The following is an 8,521-nucleotide window of genomic DNA, read 5'->3' as shown; positions in this document are numbered from 1 at the left end:
ATTAGCTACATGCTACACGTAACACACTAGAAAAATTAGGATACGATGCTGAAGACTGAAAACTAAACACTTGATTAGCTTCTGCCAAAGTTAATCTTTTGTGGTTTTCTGACCCAGTCTTGAGGGTCCTGAGTACAGGTAGATTTCCCTGCTAAGATGGGAAATAGATTTATGGATGTAGCTCATTCTTTCTTTGCCTGGTTACTCTATTCCCACTGTCTCTTCCTATCTTCCTTTTAATTTTTTAAAATTTTGGCTTTTTAGTAAAGTATGATTCTCTTTTTTATTGAGCTATAATTTACATAAAGTGAAATGTACAAATTTTAAGTGCATAGCTTGATGAATTTTATATATAACTACAACCCAAATTAAGATACAGACCTGTGTTGTCTACTAAAGTGACCTCTCACCACATGTGACTACTGAGCACTTGAAATGCAGCTGGTCCAACCTAAGAAGAGCCATAAGGACCAAATATACATTGGATATCAACTAATGTAAAAAATGAATAAAATATATCTTAACAATTGTATGTGGTTGACAGCTCTGGATTACATCTTAGTTCTATTGGACAGTGCTGGTATAGAAGAACATTTTCATCCTCCAGAAAATTTCTTGCTTCCCAGTCAATATCTGCTCCCTTCCTCCCACCCAAGACAAACACTATTGCAACTTCTCTCCCCATGGATTTGTTCTGCCTGTTCCAGAACTTCATATAGATGGAATCATACAGTATGTATTTTTAGGGGTTCAGCTTCTTTTGCTCAACATAATGTTTTTGAAATTCATCCATGTATCAGTCATTTGTCCCTTTTTATTTTATTTTTTTTTTTTTTTTTTTTTTTTTAATTTTTATTTATTTATTTATTTATTTATGGCTGTGTTGGGTCTTCGTTTCTGTGCGAGGGCTTTCTCCAGTTGCGGAGAGCGGGGGCCACTCTTCATCGCGGTGCGCGGGCCTCTCACTATCGCGGCCTCTCTTGTTGCGGAGCACAGGCTCCAGACGCGCAGGCTCAGTAATTGTGGCTCACGGGCCCAGTTGCTCCGTGGCATGTGGGATCTTCCCAGACCAGGGCTCGAACCCGTGTCCCCTGCATTGGCAGGCAGATTCTCAACCACTGCGCCACCAGGGAAGCCCTGTCCCTTTTTATTTTTGCGTAGTATTCCATTGTATGAATGTATCATAGTTTATTCATTCTTCTATTAATGGACATTTGGATTGCTTCCAATTTCTGACTATTATGAATAATGCTCTTATGACCATTCTTGAAAAAGTCTTTAAATAGTCTCACCCAAATTACTTTTACTATGTTTTTTGACTGTTAAAATGAATCTGTACCCACAGGAAAAATCCATTCGCATACTAACACACAATGTGTGTCAACCCCCCCTCCCCCACCCTGTTTGATGTTAATGGTTTATGGTTTGATGTAAATTCTTTCAGACGTTTTCCTCCACCTATAGAATCAAGTGTTATCATTTTTTTATTTTTTTATTTTTTTTTGACCACACGACATGTGGGATCTTAGTTCCCTGACCAGGGATGGAACCATCGCCCCTGCAGTGGAATTGCAGAGTCTTAACCACTGGACCACCAGGGAAGTCCCCAAGTATTATCATTATTAATAAAATTGTCACTTTGCTGCTTCCTCCCTTGGAGATGGCTGCATAACTCTTGATTCTTGCCCTCCTTGTTCTAGAGTCCCTAGAAGACCAAAACTGGAAGAGACTTAGGGATAGCCTGGGGAAGGCAGATATATAGCACTCCTCCTGTATTCCCGGATTAGCTGTATCCATGTCAGACATCGCTAATCAATCACAGTGTTCTATCCTTGCCCTGCCCCAGCCACTACTAATCAACAGGAAAAAAAAATGAAACCAATTTCCCATGTCTGAAATAATTTGGCCGCCGTCCATTTTGCTGATGAATAAACTAGGGCTCAGAGAGGGGAAGAACCTGCTTCAAGGTCGGAGATGGAGCCCCAGGCTCCTGACTCCCTGTCTAATGCTTTTTCTACTACATTCACTGACTCCAAAAACGATTTCCCTGGGATACCTGAAAACCTGGTCTCTAGGGAGAGGGCAATTCATTCCCCAGACAGGACTCATAGATGGGACCCACTCCTCTAGCCAGCCCTTCATCTTTATGCTTTGCCTGAATGTAACCGGAAGCCCCTGCCAACAGACTGGCATCCCTTCCCCCACAGTCACCACGGACAGACCTGCGGTTTCTGTTCTCCAGGTCTGCAGTTTCAGTTTCCCAAAATAAACATTTAAAAAAATAAAGGAGACATGCCCTTAGCATCTTTGTCTTCAGCACCAGAATTGTGGAATTATTAATTGACCAGACTAAATCAAATTGTTAATTACAGCAGAGAGGCGACTTCAGGTGCTGAAACCGTTAAACTCCAAAAGCATTCCCCTTTCACCAACATCTCAAACTGACTCTGGCTGTCATTGGAAGCGACAGTGAGAAAGTGGGAGAGTCAGCAGGTCTGGACAGACTGTGGGTGTTCTCAGCTGGGCAAGCAGAATAGTTTATTTAATTCTCTCCCTGCCCCGGCAAGGGGGAAAAGTCAGAGGGAAAAAACGCAGACAGAATGTAGCATAACGTTTGAGTCAGGTTGAGCTGGGTTTAGACTGGCCCCGCACATTTGCTAGCCGCGGGACCCTGGCCATATCATTTCTGGTATCCAAGTCTCAGTTTCTTCATCTGTAAAACAGGCATGTTAATAGAACCTACTGCGTTGGATTATCGCAGTGATTAAAATGACTTGCTTAAAAAGCTGTAAATAAAACTCTTGTATTTGGCTCTAGATTATAAGCTCTGCAAGAGTAGGGATAGCTGCCTGTCTAATTCAACATGGTATCCTCCAGCGCTACCACACTGACTGGTTCTAGGCAGGTACTTATTGAACATCTAGTGTAAGGTATGGTCCTGAGCATGGAGATGATGGTGGAAGAGAGTGCAGAGAGGCTTAGCACAGAAACCCTGCCCTTAAGTAGCTCTCATACCAGCCTAACAGACAGTCCAGAACCTCTATAACAAGTGCATTGTTGTATATTAAATAGGTAGATAATATGATGTAGGGGTTCATGGTGGAAATTCTGGCATCAGACTTGAGTTCAAATCTCAGCTCCCCCACTTCCTACCAATCTGATTTTTATTAGCAAGTTTACCTCTCGATGCTTCCGTTTCGGGATCTGTAAAATAGGGGCCTGCCTTATAGAGCTGTTGTAAGGACTGAATGAGTTTCATGAAGCAAAGTGCTTAATACAGTGCCTGGAACGTAGTAATTGCTCAATAAGTCTTAGCTATTACTTTTCCCATTTACTATGTGACTTTGGACAAATTACTAATCTTCTCTAAGACTTGTTTTCTTGGTCAGTAAAATAAAAATACAAGAGTTCCTACCGTGAAGTATTGCTGGGAGAATGAGATGGGAAGATCCCTGAAAAGTGCTTAGCACAATGTCTGGTATATGGAAAGTACTTAATAATTTCTAGATGATAATAATAATAACAATAATGATAAAAACAAGGTGACATGGGGCAAAAGAAAGTCAATCTCATTTTGATGTATAGACACTGGGCTAAGAGAAAGGTTTATAATAGGTAAGGGATTTTTTTTTGGTAGCAACTTTATTGAGATATAATTCACATACAGTACAAACTACCCATTTAAAGTTTATAATTCAATAGTTTTTAGTATATTCAAAAAATTGTGCAGCTATCACCATAATCAATTTTAGAATACTATCATCACTCCAGATAGAGACCTGTACCCACTAGCAGTCATCTCCCTTTCCCTTTCCCTAGATCTCCCCCCTCCCCTGACCTCCCGAACGCTAGACAATTACCAGTTTACTTCCCATTTCTGTGGATTTGCCTATTGTAGACACCTCATATAAATGGAATCATACATTATGTGGCCTTTTGTTTCTGGCTTCTTTCACTTAGCATCAAGTCTTCAAGATTCATCCATGTTGTAACAAGTCTCAGTACTGCATTCCTTTGTATGGCCAAATAATATTCCATTGTATAGAGTTGATAGATATTTGACTTGTTTCCACTTTTTGGCTATTATGAATAATGCTGCTATGAACTGTCATGTATAAGTTTTTGTGTGGATTATGTTTCCATTTCTCTCTGGGGTATATACCTAGGAGTGGAATTGCTGGGTTATATGGTAACTCTATGTTTAACCTTTAGAGGACCTGCTTTTCCAGACTGTTTTCCATAGTGCTATACCATTTTTACATTCCCACCTGCAGTGTATGAAGGATCCAATTTCTCCAGATCCTTACTAACACTTGGTATTATCTATCTTTCTGATTATAGTTATCTCAGTGGGTATGAAGTGATATCTCATTTTGGCTTTAATTTGCACTTTCTTGATGGCTAGTGACGTTGAGCATCTTTTCAGGTGCTTATTGGCCACTTACATATCTTCTTTGGAGAAATGTCTATTCAGATCCTTCGCTCATTTTTTAAAAATTTATTTATTTTTATTTATTTATTTTTGGCTGCACTGGGTCTTCGTTTCTGTGAGCAGGCTTTCTCTAGTTGCGGCAAGTGGGGTCTACTCTTCGTTGCGGTGCACGGGCTTCTCGTTGCGGTGGCTTCTCTGTTTTGGAGCATGGGCTCTAAGTGTGCGGGATTCAGTAGTTGTGGCACACAGGCTCCGTAGTTGTGGCTTGCAGGCTCAGTAGTTGTGGCACACAGGCTTAGTTGCTCCGCGGCATGTGTTATCTTCCCGGACCAGGGCTCGAACCCGTGTCGCCTGCATTGGCAGGCGGATTCTTAACCACTGCACCACCAGGGAAGTACCCCTTTGCTCATTTTTAATTGAGTTATTTATCTTTTTATTATTGAGTTGTATTACTTCTTTATATATTCTAGATACAAGTCCCTTATCAAATATATGATTTGCAAAATTTTTCTCCTATTCTTTGGGTTGTTTTTTTCACTTTCTTGATGGTGTCCTTTGAAGCACAGATGTTTTAATTTTAATGGTGTCCAACTGATCTATCTTTCTTTTTCCAGTTTTAGGTCTTTGCACCATTTTGAGTTGGCTTTTGTATGCGGTGTGAGGTAGAGGTACCACTTAATTCTTTTGCACGTGGTTATCCAGTTGAAGAGATTGTTCTTCTCCCATTGAATTGTGTTCATACCCTTATCAAAAAATCAGTTGATTGTAAATGTGAGGGTTTATTTCTGGACTCTCAATTCTATTCTATTGATCTATATGTACATCCTTATGCCAGTTCCACACTGTCCTGAAGAGAACTGAATCTGAACTGGACCAAGTTAACTGGACCTGGGAATGCACAGTCACGGTGTCTCCTTACCTCTCCACAGTGCTTCAGAATTTCTAAGGTGTTTTCATATGCATGATCTCACTTAAGTCTTGCAGCAACTCTGAGAGTAAGTGGAAGTCCAGAAGGCTGAGTGGCAAATCCCTAGACTCACCCATCCAGAAACAGTGGTGGTTCCAGGACCAACCTATGGATCCTTTGACTCTTGGTCAAGTGCTCTCATTACCCCCAGCCAATTGCCTGCTGGTCGAGTCCAGGAATTTGGGAAAAGTAAAAAGTATAGAGAGAAATTAGGGCAAAAATGGGGGGAAGGGTATAAAACAGACTGATTATAAATGTTTGGCTCCTAATCAGCTTACGGTAAATTTTCCGTTCTCCTGCATGGACAAGAAATGGGATGTTCTGGGTAATCCAGTGTTTTGCTTGGGCATTGCATTTTCAAAGAATGAGAACACAGTGAAATACTCTCAACACCAAAACCACACAGGCCGTAATTTAATCTTTAATTTTGTTATTGTTGTCATTCTAGAAGACTCTTTAGTATATTTTAAAGCAGTGTTTCTTCAAGAGTGGTCCAAGGAAAACCTCAGCTATCAGCATCATCGGATAGAGGTGCTTGTTTAAAAATGCAGTTTTCAGAGCCCCCGTCTACTGAAAATCACTGGGTGATTTTTTTTAATGCATGTTAAAGTTTGGGAACCACTGTTTTAGAGCAGGGGAAATCAAATTATGAATATCAATTATCATTGCACTTAAGAGAATTAAGAAATTCTGCTTAAATGAGAGTTCTGGATAACAGATTAATGGACCTCATTTCCTTCAATTCTTTGCTGAAACATCACCCTCCCTGTGAGAACTTTCCTGATTTAAAATTGCTTATCACCCTCTCCCCCATGCCTCCCACCCTCCCTAGCCCCCTTCCTTCTCCCCAGTGCTTACCAACATGTAACTGACAAATCACTAATTTATTTATCTATTTATTTATTATCTGACTCCTGTCTCTAGTAAGCAAGTTTCTCCAAGGTAGGTGGTAGGAATATAGCACCTAAGACAGTGTCTGGTAGGTAGAAAGTGTTCAATAAGTATTTGTGGAATGAATGAATGTGCCAAGTTGCATCTTGGTGCTTGGGCGGAATGTCATTTGCCCACTGTATTTCTCGAAAGGATTTTTTAAAGTATAAAGCAATTTATGCTTTAATTCTCTCAGTGATTTTCAGGGTGTGTCATACAAGAGAGAAAGAGCTGGAACCGAATCCTCTAATCTCCTAATTCTGGGGTTTGGGCCAGTTGCTCTACAGATCGTTTTTTCTTAATACCACTGAGATCTTCAATTTACTGTGAGGATCATCCATTTACAGCTGCATTGTCCTGTGAGGGTTACCTCTAGAAGGACTCCTCACCCCTACTGTGAACAAAGTGGAAGGAAGCAATGAGACTGGGATGAGAACCTGCAGTGAGAACCTGCAGTGGGAGGGGACTTCTGTAAATTCACCCCACACGTGACAGGTAGTGACAACAAGTAGAAACTTCCTCCTCTGAGGTCCTGCATGAGGATGCTAATAAATGGTTCCTAACTCACCGGGCTTGGCTGGCTCTGCACAAATGACCCTTACCCGTTTCCTACCCTCCCAAGAGCACCAGCACCAAAATCGATGCTCATGGGCGCTTTGGGGCTCCCTCCTCCCCGCACCTCCCCACTGGCCCCATTTTACACGCAGGAAGCCTGAAATTTAGACCCAGGAATGATCAGTTCCCTAACACCGGAGGTGCTCTTTGCTGACCCTTATCCATGTCTCTCCCAGGACACACCTGATGTCCCAGTTTGTATTAAGATGGTGAGAAATACCCTGTGTGGGGTGCCCCCCACCCCCAGTCCAGGGGATTCTGAGAAATTGTGAGACCAGTCAGATGATAAAAACAGGAAAAAGCAAGTTTGTTTCTAGTGTTATGCACACAGAGTGGCAGGATATACCTGCTGAGTGTTCCCAGAAGGTCCCTGAGGAAACCATTAACCTGAGTCTCTCCTGTTCTTCTACTAGAGGTGGCTGGGGTGGGGTGGGGGCAGGGAAAATATACTGAGAGGAGGGGGATGGGCATCCTTCCAGAGGTCAGGGTTACGTTGCCCGGAGCTCCTGCACACGTTAATAAAAGGTGGCTAACTTGAAGATGGAGGTCAAGGTGAGCAAGGGGCTTGTCATCAGGGATTGTCACTGGGTTACACAGAGCGATTGAAGAGTGGGGGGGAAGGAGTGGGAGGTGAGTTGGGAGGGAGGGGTTTGTGTGGCACTGAGACCCCCAGCAGTGTTGGGGATTTGGGGAGGAGTGGCTGCCTTAGCCTCTGACTTTGACCCTTTCTTGGCTGGTTTCAGCCAAGGAATTGAGGAGAGGATATGGATTTGGAGAGGTGGCGGATAGGGAGAGTGGCCTGGGTCCGGAGGTGATCCAGGATGGACTTCCTCGGGGTTCCCAGGCTAGAGGAGGGAGTTTAAGGGGTGGATGAGATGGCCCGCAGGAGCCTGGGGCGAAAGCACTGGAGGATCTCAGAGACCCAGAAGATGGGGGTGTGGGGAGAAGGAAGACGGGAAGGCGTTTGCCTCCATGGGAGTACTCTAAATTGAGACGGACGGAGAGAAGTAACTCCAAACGCAGTGGGTAGGCAGCCTAGGTTCTTCCAATCCGATGGAGTGGGGCTTAGAACTCTGCAAAAAAAAAAGGGGGGGGGGTCATTCAGAGGGGAAGGTGCACAGCTGAGCCATCGGGCTCCTAACCTGGAAACGGGAGGCTCTGGAGGCGCTGACCTTTCCCCCAGCCTCGGTGGGGAGTTGGGCGGTGAGCCTCTGGAATCTGCTTTCCCGAATCCAGACGGAAGTCCGAGTAGGGCTGACACGAGGGAGCCGGGGAGTGAGGGAGACGGTGGCGACTCCTCACACTGGAGGGGGTTGCGGGCAGCGGCAAACCAAGAACCCGGGCTCGGGGCAGGGGGTTTCTCAACAGACTATAGAGTCCACGGCTGAGGACGGAAAGGATTTGGGGGACCTGAGAGGGATTCTCAGAAAGGGTTGAGGGGAACGGACACGATTTCTATCGCGGTGCTGAATGAAGGCTCTCCGCTCGGGACGCGAGGCACCGAGAGGGTTCCCCGAATTGGATATGGGGGATATGGGACACTGGGAGCGGACTGAGGGCCGCTGAGGGGGGAACTC

The sequence above is a fragment of the Balaenoptera ricei genome, chromosome 14, assembly GCF_028023285.1.
Source record: "Balaenoptera ricei isolate mBalRic1 chromosome 14, mBalRic1.hap2, whole genome shotgun sequence".
NCBI classification, from domain to species: domain Eukaryota; kingdom Metazoa; phylum Chordata; class Mammalia; order Artiodactyla; family Balaenopteridae; genus Balaenoptera; species Balaenoptera ricei.
Note: the sequence above shows the minus strand (reverse complement) of the source record.